Here is a 13,306-nt window from a genome sequence, read left to right as displayed (position 1 = left end):
TCAGTGATGGCAAGATTGAACGCCTTGTCAAGGAGGTCACTGCACGCCATGCCAATCTCTTTGCTCACAAGGGGCAAACTGTATGTGCATATACCAAGGGAAAAGAATGGCTCACCATATGTGACAAGCTTAATTTGGTCTACCATGCACATAGATCTATAGAAAACATCAAAAGAAGATGGAAGCAGCTGAAGAGGTTTGTGAGACATAACACTGGGGCCAACCCACCAGGTGTGGATACTGTGAACCTCACCCCAATGGAGCATATGGTGCATAGGCTCCTTCCCCAGGAGTGCATGCATGGCCTGGGAAGCCAGAAGACTTCAGCATAGGCTGGGGAGTCAGGTACGATTGGGCAAACCAAGCTGTGCTGGCTGTTCTCTCTGTGACACCCTCTCTTCCTTTAGCAGGGAAATTATGGGGGGGGCCTCCGTGATAGCAGTCCCATGTGTAGTACGGGGTCCTCAGGTAGGTATCAGAGGGGGTAAGAAGGCAAACCAGAATACACACTGAAAGGTTGGTTATCAGGGGCCATGTATCAACAATTCCACAGGGAATAACAATTAATGGGCAGGTCTGGGACCACTCAGTCGCTGGGTGGTGGAGGGCCCCTGTATTTATCATATTTAAGGGACTTCTTTCCCTCCTCCCCTCCACCTAGGCCCATCACCAACCCATCTCAATTTCTTCTTTCCACACCTCTGTGTTCCTTTCACTGTGCCCTCCACATCCAGTCCACAATCCCTCCTTTTGTACCCATCTGGCTGTATGATTGTGTGGCACCCTGGCCTCTGAGAGCACCAGATGCACATTGTTATAGGACCCTGAAGATGTTTCATCTGTGGCCACTTAGGTGTTTGGGAGGTGGATTGATTTTTTTTTAATTATGACCCATACATGGAAACATTTTGGGAAGAATGACATCTATATCCTGTGATTTAGATGCCATTTTCGAACCTGAATGTTGCCTTAATGTTCCTAAGGGGAAGGTGACTTCTCATCTGCCTAGAATCTTCAACACCTGGGAAACAAATTCAATTGCTCTCCATCCTGTCTCTGCAGCATCAGACAGCTGAACCCTGAAAGCCATGAGCCGGCCAGAGTCCCTTTTTGTCACTGTCTCCAGGTAAGCAAATCTTACCCTTCCGCTTCTGCTAAGCAGATGACCTGAAACCTGGTATGCTCTTATATCTCTGCTAACAATGGACTCCTTGCTTTTTGCAGGACCTAGCTGCTTTACAAGATACAGCACAGGCACTGGTCAACGGGAACACAAAAGACAGCAGAGGACTGTCATACAAACTGCTTTCATGCTATTTACCTATTCTTGTTGAAAAACTGGCACAATGGTACTCTGCGGATATGCGCAGCTGTGAAAGTCGTGGAGACACCCATTTCTAGCTGTCTGTTTGACAAGCAAGGGGGGAGGAGGAGGATGCCTTGGCAAGAGGAAGACAGAGAGGCTGAGGGTTTCTCTCTCCCACAAAGGTTTCTTTCTGCAACTTTGCTGGGGCCATCTGTGGAAATGTCAGGAAGTGCTTCCCACCATGTCATGTATATAGGCTCAGCCTCCTTGTGCTGTCTTCTGGGGTTCCTTACAGTCTATGTGGCACAGCCTGGGCATGGTACATTATCATGCATCCTGTCCTGCTACATTCTTCCTTCTTGCAAATCCTAGTCCATCTCATTCAGTATGTTATTCTCTTATGTGGGATCAATGTATAGCACTTATATGATAGTGGAGGCAGACTATTGTGTAGCAAAATGGTGGGGTTGTAAAGCCCTGCTCACATTTGTTGTCCCTGTGACCTTTTCTGCGCCTCCTTCACCTATCCTCCCCTTCATCTCAATGGTACTGAGAGCTCCTTCCCACAACTCCCCAAGTATTTGCTACCCATTGCATGTTTATCCAGCAAGTTTGACCTTTTCCCCCACTTCCACTTTGTCACCCTCCTCTGTCACTATGTAGCCCTGAACTAGTGATGTTTCTTATTACTTGTTTGTTTGGAGTAATGTGTGGGCATAGTGCTGGTTAACATATTATTTATTTTTATTTATTTATATTTTTCTCACACCTTTTTCAGTAGTAGCTCAAGGTGAGTTACATTCAGGTACACTGGATATTTCTCTGTCCCAGGAGGGCTCACAATCTATTAGGCAATCGGCAGACATCTGAGCAGTACCTCCATGGTCCATGCTTTCATATACTTTACTTTCCCTCTTCACATAGAGCTACATGTGCTGTCAGACTGCGCTATTTATATGCAAAGGCTGTCTGCGGGAATTTGTGTTTGGGCTGGTGAGGTGGGATGTGCTCTTTTGAGTGCTGCTGAGTTATATAAACATATGATATCCTCTCTCTCTATCCCTTTCCCAACCCAAATTCTATCCTGTTCTGAGTATGTGCTGGTGATATATATCTGATTAGATTATAAACTATAGACTCAACAGGGAGTGATCTCCATAATACCTTAACAAGATACCTAGAAAAGCGGGAGATACGATATGTAGAATAATGGCGTATCAAACTATGACATTTATTATTAGACCGCTCTGGTGTATCTGAGGAAAAAAGGCCTCAAGAAGCCCCCAGCTCTAGTTTAGCTTCAGGGGCAGGACTGCTTCATCATTGGCCCAAAAAAACCTCATTCTTTTTTCTTTTTTTCTTTTAATGTTTAAGCTTGCTTAGTTCACTTTGTTTAATTATAGCAACTTGCTAAGCATAAATTAGCTTAAATCGACGTAGCTTGTCTGTTGCTTCTTCTCCTTCGGGTACTTCCTGTTCAAGTCCCGACCACGACCTTCGATGGCCAGCATTTCGATAACCTGCCTCAGGGTCTAGTGGTCTGCGTTACTTCTAGTAAGAAAAGGAGAAATATGTTACCAACTGTGTCGGTTCTGTCAGGGTCAGCTTCACTGTAGATTGGATCATGTTGTATACTGTATCGTATGCCCTTGCAATAAAACCTATGTGGGGCAAACTACACGCCCATTATATGTCCGTCTGATAGAACACAAGAGTACTTCACCATTAGCTTGTCACTGTGAATTGCTACAACATACTTTTCTCCAGCTTAAGTGTTTTGTACTACAGCAGATACAGATTTCTCCGAATCGTATTGGAGACAACAGAAAACGCATACTTTTGCAAAGTGAACAGCGCTGGAAATTTTGGCTAAAATCACTAGCTCCAGAAGGATTGAATGGAAGGATAAAATGGTGCCACTTTTTTTGAACTTCTTCTGAGCTTTTTTGAATTAACAAGTTCATTTGATGATAATATGGAATGAGAAGAACTAAGAGACACACCTCTGTAGTGGAATGTACTGATTGGCTCATGGTAAAGTAGGGCGTCTAACGTGGTCGGCTATAAAGAGCGGCCATTTTCTAACAGGCTTGTCTTCTTCTGTTTCACCCATGCGGAGGTATGAGGTTATAGCCGGGCAGTGAAGCTGACCCCGACAGAACTGACACAGTTGGTAACATATTTCTCCTTTTCTTACTAGAAGTAACGCAGACCACTAGACCCTGAGGCAGGTTATCGAAATGCTGGCCATCGTAGGTCGTGGTCAGGACTTGATGAACAGGAAGTACCCGAAGGAGAAGAAGCAACAGACAAACTAAGTCGATTTAAGCTGCTGTATCCCCTAAAAAGGGTTCACTACGGTTTTTAACAAATCAACTGAATACAGCATGAAATATAAAAGAAAAGCAAATACAACAATAAAATCTTAATCATCAAATAAGAAAAATTCCAATTGCCTTCTAAATACAATATAGGAAGATTCAAGATGCATCAGAACAGGTAAACTATTCCAAAATGGGCTAAAAATTACAGTGAATAAGAAGTTAAACTATTTTAAAAAAACAATGACTTTTCACACTTGGAGAACAAAGTACCAATAATCATTGTAACCGTATCAAGTAGCCAGAGAAAATGAAGGCAGACAAAAACCATGCGGTTCATTTTCAAAACAGTAAGCATCCAAAAAAAAAAAAAAAAAGGTAGCAGAAGGACATAAGGTAGCAGAAGGACATTTTTCTCTCAAACACATTCAAGTTGTGATTTTTGACACCTTGCTCCATAGTTCATCCAAAGTTAAAGAGGACTTGTTGGAGGCATGTTTTGGGCGAGACCAAAAAGATAGACATTTTCATTTTTCTGCAGTAATGGAACATAATGAGAACATCTAGGGCCAAAATTAAGACTCTTTGGCTAGACCTATTTGAATCACGACTTAGTGACCAAAAGGTGCCCTACATGACCCAATGACTGCTGGAGGGATTAAGGCATAACTCCCCTTAATCCTCCAGTGGTCACTGACCCCTTTCCAGCCCCCTAAGAAGTGACAGTGACAGTATATATCAGACTCTATGATAGCTTCACATATGATGGCCATTCCTGTTAGAGCAGCAAGCATGTCCCAGGAGTAGCCTAGTGGTCACTGCAGTGGGAACCCAGGTCCATATCTCACTCTAACTGGTACACTTGTGGTGGAACATGTGTGCTGTCCAAAAAACACAAACTACCCCACTGTACCTACATATAAGTGACACCTGCAAGTTTAAGAGCTATTGTAGTGGTGTACAGTAGATATTTTTCTGTGGGCTCCTGGGACTTTTTATGCGGAGTCCACTGCTCTGCTTGGATGTTTGTGTGGCTAGTCTACTAAGAATGATGGCCCCCAGACATCCCAATGGCTGGCTTTTTGCCATTTTTCTCTTGGACATTTTATTTTCCAAAATATTCCCAAAAGAACAATGCACTGAGCACAAAATGTTTAGGAAAAAGGCAATATTTGACCCAAAAAGACAGCCGTTTTTCAGGTTTGAAAACAGCTATGTTCACTGTTCGATTTTTGGATGTTTCTAACAAAATGTCCAAAATCAGACTTAGATGTTTTATCAAAAATGTCCCTCCATACATCCCATCCTGCACAAATTACTAAGCTCTACAATCCCTTCCTCTCTTTTATAGATCCTCTATATGTATTCCATGTATTCTAGAATTTAGATACCATTCTTATCCCTACTACCTACATTGAAAGTCTGTTCTATGTATCCACCACCCTTTCTTTAAAAATATATTTCCTTAGATTATCATCTTTCACTTTCTATTACCTCTTGTTCCAGAGTTTCCTTTCTAATGATGTAAGTACCACTCATCTTTTGTGCATAAAAAAATACTTCACCCCTTATATTGCACTGCTTCCCTGGATTTTTGCAGCCCAAATGTATGACCTTTCATTTTTTAGCATTAAATCACAGCTGCCAGATGACAATTTCTCAAGCTTTGTTACATCCCTCCTAATGTTATCCACATCTTCCAGGATATCTACCCTCTTGCAGATTTTATCATCTGCAAAGAGGCAAAGCAATCCCAACAGCCCTTTTGCAATATCACTTACAAAAATGTTGAAAAGAACCAGACCAAGGGCCAATTCGCTTTCTTCGGTGTGAATGTCATTTACCACTACTTTTTGCCACTCAACCAGATTATGACCAAAGTTGCTCAGTTTAATAAGCCATCCATGCAGAACCATGCTAAAGATCTTGCTGATCTGATCCACGATCCAATTCTTTGGTCACCCAGTCAAATAAACTGATCATCTGTCTGGCCAGGCCTAGCTCTAGCAAAACCATTCTGTCTCAGATGTTATATCCTCTGTTTTACCAGTGTTTCTATTAATTTACCCATCACCATGTTCAGACTAATGAGTCTGTAGTTCCTAGCCTCTTCTCGACTTCCACTTTTGTGGAGAGGAATCACATTTGCCTGTCTCCACACTTCCAGGACCATTCTGGACTCTAAATAAGCAAGACAGTGGTCAGACAGTGAGAAACCAGAACTTCCCTACATTTCTACAACACCCTAAGATGTATCATATCTGCAGTGGCGTTCTGACCCTAGCTGACACCCGGGGCGGATCGCTGATATGCCCCCCCAGGTGCAGTGTGACCCCCCTGGCAAAATGACACCTCTTGCCCCCCCCCCCGGCGAAATGAACCCCCCCCCAGGTGCACACCGCTGGGGGGGGGGTGCCGCGGCGCGCACCTATTGCCCTGTCTCCAAGTTCGCAATTCGCATGTGTTCACTGCTCCCTCTGAGTCTGCCCCGGAACAGGAAGTAACCTGTTCCGGGGCAGACTCAGAGGGAGCAGTGAACACATGCGAATTGCGAACTCGGACTGAAACAGAGCAACAGTCGCACGCTGCGGCACCCCCCCCCCCCCAGCGGCATGCACCCGGGGCGGATCGCCCCCACCGCCCCCCCCCCTTGGTATGCCACTGCATATCTGGCTCCATCGCTTTATCTACTTTTAGTTTATCTAGCTCCTCATGAACACAGTCTTCTCAAAATCATTTCTGGTCTACTTCCATTCCTATTTGTGTTTTTTCCTGTGGACCTACTCTCAGCCTTTCATCTCTTCACAAAGAGCAGAAATATTAGTTATGAGGTTCTACTTTATCCTCATCAGTCTCCACATATTCCTTCCTACCCTTCACCCTGGAATCTTACAATGCATCCTTTTTGTACTTCTTTCCATCATTAACACAGCTAACAAAAGTCATATCCCCTCCTTTTATTGTATTGATTATACTGTCCAGCTTATTTTCGAACGAGAAAGACGCCCATATTTTGACCAAAATTGGGAGATGGGCGCCTTTCTCTCATGGGTGCCCAAATCGGTATAATTGAAAGCCGATTTTGGGCGCCTCCAACTGCAGTCTGTTGTGGGAACGAACGTTGACAGGGGCGTGTCGGAGGCGTGGTGAAGGCGGGACTGGTGTGTGTTTATCGGCCGAGGAGAGATGGGCGCGCTTGGCCGATAATGGAAAAAAGAAGGGTGGCAGTAGCGAGAATTTGGGCCGCTTTTTTTGGACCCTTTTTCTTCACGAACAAGTCCCCAAAAAGTACCCTAACTGCCCAGATGACCACCGGAGGGAATCAGGGATGACCTCCCCTGACTCCCCCAGTGGTCACTAACCCCCTCCCACCAAAAAAAAAAAGAACTTTAAAAACTGTTTTTTTCCAGCCTGTATGCCAGCCTCAAATGTCATACCCAGCTCCATCACAGCAGTATGCAGGTCCCTGGAGCAGTTGTTAGTGGGTGCAGTGGACTTCAGGTAGGTGGGCCCATGCCCATCCCCCCTACCTGTTACACTTGTGCTGGTAAATGGGAGCCCTCCCAACCGCCCCCAAAATCCACTTTACCCACATCTAGGTGCCCCCCTTCACCCATAAGTGCTATGGTAATGGTGTAGAGTTGTGGGGAGTGGGTTTTGAGGGGATTTGGGGGGCTCAGCATCCAAGGTAAGGGAGCTATGGACTTGGGAGGTTTTTTTTTTTTTAACTTTTTACAAGTGCCCCCTAGGGTGCCCGGTTGGTGTCCTGGCATGTGAGGGGGACCAGTGCACTACGAATCCTGGCCCCTCCCATGACCAAATGCCTTGGAGTTGTTCGTTTTTTAGCTAGGCAGCTATGGTTTCCATTATCGCTGAAAACCGATACTGCCCAGCTCAAATCCGCCCAAATCTGATGCATTTGCCCGGCACCAACCGTATTATCGAAACAAAAGATGGACACCCATCATTTTCGAAAATACGGTCTGTCCCACCCCTTCACGGACCCGGCCTCGGAGATAGTCGCCCATGGAAATGGGCGTCTGCGTGCGATTATGCCCCTCTGTGTAATAATTCTATAATCAATTGTGGCAGAACAGTGTCAAGCGGCAGAGGCTTGATTTTATTTAACTCATTCAGAAAGTTTGCAATGCTATGTACTAAAGGTTTCTCCTTGTATTGAATACTAAGGAATTCCCTTTGTTGGTCCAGATATTTATTTCAGACTTCCAAAACTAGATATGGCTGGCTAACTAGGGTTTATGGTTTTAAATTTTAAATAGAATGTTATAGGTATCAACAAAAGTATAGATCAGTAACAGGTTTTGCAGCTGACACTGCAGCTGTTTTGAAAGTATATTAATAAGATGTTTTAGTTGTTTAGTGTATTCCTGTGTGGGTTCTTCAGTAAGTTTCCCACAGTATGAATTTTTTGAGAACTGTTGGTACCCATCTTCTCTGTACTTCTATGAGTATATAATCACCACAGAGCCTTCTTTTATCATAACCCCCACCTCCAGTTTTGGACCTCTTATCCCTGCTGCAGCTGTGTTCATGTTCATATTCACGTTCATTTTATTTGACAAATCAATTTGCATGATTAAAAACAGTGAAAAAGGGAAAGGGAAGGACAAACACAGGACAGACAAAGAGACTATGGAGCTCATTTTCAAAAGAGAAAAATATCCAAAAAGTGGCATAAATCTGCATTTGGATGTTTTTCTCACAAAAGCATCCAAATTGGTATTTTCAAAACCAATTTTTAGACATTTTTCCATGAAGTCCATCAGAAGTGCATTCAAATTGCAAGGGTGTGTGTCGGGGCATGTCAAGTATAGGATCTGGGCGTTCCTAACACTTGGACACTTTTCAGCCATAATGGAACAAAACAAAACCGTCCAGGACTAAAACTAAGATGTTTTTGAGCTAGACCTGTAACGACTAAGGCACTATAAGGTGCCCTAAATGACTAGATAACCACTGGGAGGAATCAGGGCTGACCTCCCCTTAGTCCCCCAGTGGTTACTAATCTCCTTCCACCCCCCAGAAAATGTGATTAAAAACATTACTTGCCAGTCTCAGATGTTATACTCAGATCCATTAGAACAGCATGCAGCTCCCTGGAGTAATCTAGAGGTGGGTGCGGTGCAGTGCACTGCAGACAGGTGGACCCAGGCTCCTACCTTCTCCTACCTGTTACATTTGTGGAGGAAACTGTGTGCCCTTCAAAACTCACCAGAAACCCACTATACCCACATATAGGTGCCCCTTCACTTGTAAGGGCTATTGTAGTGGTCTACAGTTGGGGGTAGTGGGTTTTGGGTGGGTTTTGTGGAGCTCAGCAGACACAGTAAGGGAGCAATGGTGAGCTGTGTACCTGGGAACATTTTATGAAGTCCACTGCAGTGCCCCTAGGGTTCCCTATTGCTTTTTTTGGGATGTCAGGGGGACCAGTCTACTAAAAATGCTGCTCCTCCTACATCCTAATGGCTTGATTTTGTACGTTTTGCACTTGGGACATTTTTTGTCTGAAAATGGAACAGAAAACAAAACATCCAAATCACAAAACCTTGTTCAAAACAGTGTTTTTGGAAAAAAAAAGACGTTTTTCTTTTTTGAAAATGACCTTCTTTTCTATTCAGATTTTGGATGCTTTTTGCAAAATGTTCAAAGTCAAACTTAAATGTCATATCGAAAATGCCCCTCTATGTGAAATGATAGGAAGTGAGGGGAAAGAGAAGTTACAATATTACATAATGGAAAATACTAAAGGGGGGGAGAGAAACAGGAAGGAAGGGAAATAACCTTCGCATTACGATTATGGGTGGCACAAAGCAATGTAGTGACTGTCATGGTGTATCAGGTAGGTGGGCTGTAGAGAAGAAATGAGCCTTAATGTAAGATTTTAAAGTTGGTAGAGAAGGTTCTAGTCTCAAGAAAAGGGGAAGATTGCTCCCCCTACAATTGCAGCAGTGACACCAAAGCAAAAATGGCATATGGACTCTCAGTGAAAATGGTGGAAAAAGAACAAACAGTAAAAGCTGATGAATGGAACAAAGAGTTTGTTCCATTCATGGGACTTGTAATGAATGAGGAGAATAGCAAGGAATTGGGGTTGACCGGAGGATTGAACTTGGCGACATAAGATTAGGACCTTATTAGGGAAAATGATAAAATTTTCTGTTGATGGAGTACTTTAATTGTTGTGTTTCGCATGAGCTATAATCTATGGATTTGAGGCTCAGGGAGACCAAGCAGGAGAGAATTGCAATAATCAAGCTTTGAAATGACAAGAACTAGAATCAGGGGGCAAAAAGATGCTGTTTAAGAAGGTGGTATAAAAATCTGAATGGTCTTAGTGTAAGAAAACAAGAGGACACAATGAGGGAAATGTGAAACATATGGCAATGCAGACTCTACAGAAATAAAACTACTGGGTCAGACAAAAGGTTCATCTAGCCCAGTATCCTGCTTCCAAAAGCCAGGACACTACTGCCTGACAGAATCCCAAATAGTAGCAAGATTCCATGCTACCTCCCCCGAAGGGATAAGCAGTGGCTTTCCCCAGGTCTACCTTAATAATGTTTATGGACTTTAACTCCAGGAATTTATTCAAATGTTTCCAGAATGCTTCAGTTTATATCGCAGACTTCAGAGATATAGCATTTACCCCTTTCACATCCATTCTTCTCCACCACTTCCGGCATTCATTCCTTTCCTGTCACTCTTACATCCAGCAACATTTATTACCTCTTAGGCATCCCCCAGTCTTCATTCCCACTTGTGCTTCCTTCCAAAATATTTTCATTGCTTATCTTCTCCTTATCAACTTTTCTTCTTCCCCCCACATCATTCATATCCTGTCTCGTGCCTCATTCTTTCTCCTCTTCCTTTCCCCAGGAAGTACCCATTCTAGAGTCCTGGATCATGGAAGGGCTTATGATCTCTAGTCTAGTTGTTTCCCTTTCCTTTCCTCATCAGGCAGCAGATGCAAGGAGCAGGAGGAGCTTCACAAAGTAGAATAACACTTCTTTGCTCAGCTTTGTCTCTGTAGGGAAAGGAGGTGAAGAATTGGCAGGGTTATTAAAACACTTCCTCACACATCCCATCTAGGCTGATTCAGTATTGCTATCCACACTGGATTTGTGTTATTTAATAAAACCAATGAGAGAGAGAGAGAGAGAGAGAGAGAGAGAGAGAGATGCACAAGAATAAGGGAGATGGGGGCAGAAATGATTTAGATGGGAAAATTCTAAGTGAAGTCTAAGAAAGTAGAAGTAGTGGCAGGTCTTTGAACCAACTCACTAAAAGCCATTCAGTCCCTGAAGGAAACAAACAAAAAAACAAAAAACAGCTGTTCTGGATTGACAAGCAAAGACCCCCTTCTTTCTTGCCCCCGCCCATGGAACTGTAGAAGTTGCTTCGGCAGAACTTACGATACTGAACAGAGTGTTCAGCAAAAGAGTGAAGAATCAGGTGTAACATCATAAGGAATTCAGCAGCGATGAGGCTGGCTGAATCCTGAAGGCTATTTTCAGTTTCATCAGAACGTCAGTGTCCAATATAATCAGTGGGAAGGCTCTAGGGAGATCAGAGACCCTCCTCTGACTATAAAGTGAATAGTCTGCTCAGAGACAGTATCTTTGGTCATTTCTCCCGCCTCTGACCCATAATCTGTGAGGTAGACCTTCTTGCCAAATCTGTGGTAATGTAAAACCCAGGGACAAGTATTGAGTCTTGCTATGTCACCCAAACTGGCACAAGTAAAGGCATTGTAGTGAGTGATAGGACCTAGAAAGTTGGTGGCTTGTGTACTGTAGAGGAATCAGAGAACCTCTGCAGCCTACAGACCACAGGAAAAGGAGAAGGGTATACCTGAGCTGCTTTGCTGTAACAACCAGGCACCCTGTCCATAATTCATATGGTACAGGTGAAATCTAGAGCAAAGTAACAAGGCAGAGGGCCCGACGTGCATGGATCTGACCTTAACATGGTGTGATGCACCCAGAGCACCCATGCCCTGGATAGGAGGGGGGACAAGGAATGGTCAGGGAGGATGGTTGGCTGGAAGCCAACCTTCCCACCAACTTGGGGCTCCATGCTGTGAGGGGAAGTGTTTGGAACCCAGGTCTTAAAGTTTGCTTTCCAGCAAGACCCTCTTTGGTGTTGGGATTGCATATGCAAACTGTCTGCTAGATAACTGCCCTAACTATATGATGATAAATGCATCAGACTGCTTCATCGAATGCTTTACCGAATATATCATATACATGTTTTTGAATGGCCAGTTCCCATCTGACAAGAATAACATTGTACTTAACCCAGTCCCTAAAAACACCACTAGTAAGATCAGCGATCTCACAAACTACAGACCGGTGGCTTCAATACCACTATTGATCAAAACAATGGAGGGTCTGGTAGCACAACAATTAATGGAATAGTAGTCACAATTTTCAATCCTTCATAACTCTAAATCAGGTTTCAGACCACTACAAGGCACTAAGGATAACAAAGTTCAGAAGTTTAAAATACCAAGGACAGAAAATCTTACTACTACAATTCGATATGTCAAGCACTATTCTTTTTAAGCTCAATTTATAGAATAACGCTTATTTCAGTGCTGATTTTTTTGACGCAATATATATGGATTCTAGCCCTATAGTACTAAATAAAACCAGATAGTCTGACGCTACAAATCCCAGTGTAGGAAAATGTGCTTTGATTTATTTGAGGAAGAAAAACAAAAGCTATGGGCCTGATATTCAAAAGGGGTTAACTGGGCAGGAGAGGTTCCTGCCCAGGTAAACCACACTGAGTAGGCAGGCATGAAATATTCAGCAGCACTTTACTGGGCAGTGCCATTGAATATCTCCTCTGACAGCAGCGGGACCGTCCGGGCTGTGCATAAGGGAAAGGGGACTTGATATTCTGCCTTTCTGAGGTTTTTGCAACTACATTCAAAGCGGTTTACATATATTCAGGTACTTATTTTGTACTAGGGGCAATGGAGGGTTAAGTGACTTGCCCAGAGTCAGAAGGAGCTGCAGTGGGAATTGAACTCAGTTCCCCAGGATCAAAGTCCACTGCACTAACCACTAGGCTACTCCTCCAATGCTAAGCAGTCCAGAGATGGGGTTGTGGCAGTCCCAGAAGTTATGCAGGTCCACGTTCTTGCATAGTTACTGGGCAAGTAGGAATGTTTAAATAGCACTCTTAACTTTAAACAGTTTAGCTGTTCTGATAAGGCAATGAAAATCAGCTATATCTGCATAACGTCAGGTAATTGCTGCTGACCCAGATGTGACCTGCACTGACTATTCAAATCTAATTTGGCCAGCAACAATGAGCATTAAAAAAAAAAAAAAAAAAGTTCTCCACCGCTGTCTGAATATCGACCAGTATGTGTATAACAGCTACGGATAACTGAAATATCAAACTGTGGTTACAATACCAATACGAAGTCCTGATTTATATGACTGACCTTTTCAAAATGACTATGCAGAGCAGTTGATATTAGCTAAACATAAATGTTGATAATAAGGAATCAGTCAATTTGTTAGCAGGATGCGTTTGGCAGACTCTATAAATCTTGGAAATTAGTAGCTGTGCTCGTAATTCAGTTATTCTAACATGTTCAAACAAATGTTTTGCAAAGGCCTTTTCTCAATTATTCTTAAAATAT

This window comes from Microcaecilia unicolor, chromosome 1 (genome assembly GCF_901765095.1).
Source record: "Microcaecilia unicolor chromosome 1, aMicUni1.1, whole genome shotgun sequence".
Lineage (NCBI taxonomy): Eukaryota > Metazoa > Chordata > Amphibia > Gymnophiona > Siphonopidae > Microcaecilia > Microcaecilia unicolor.
Note: the sequence above shows the minus strand (reverse complement) of the source record.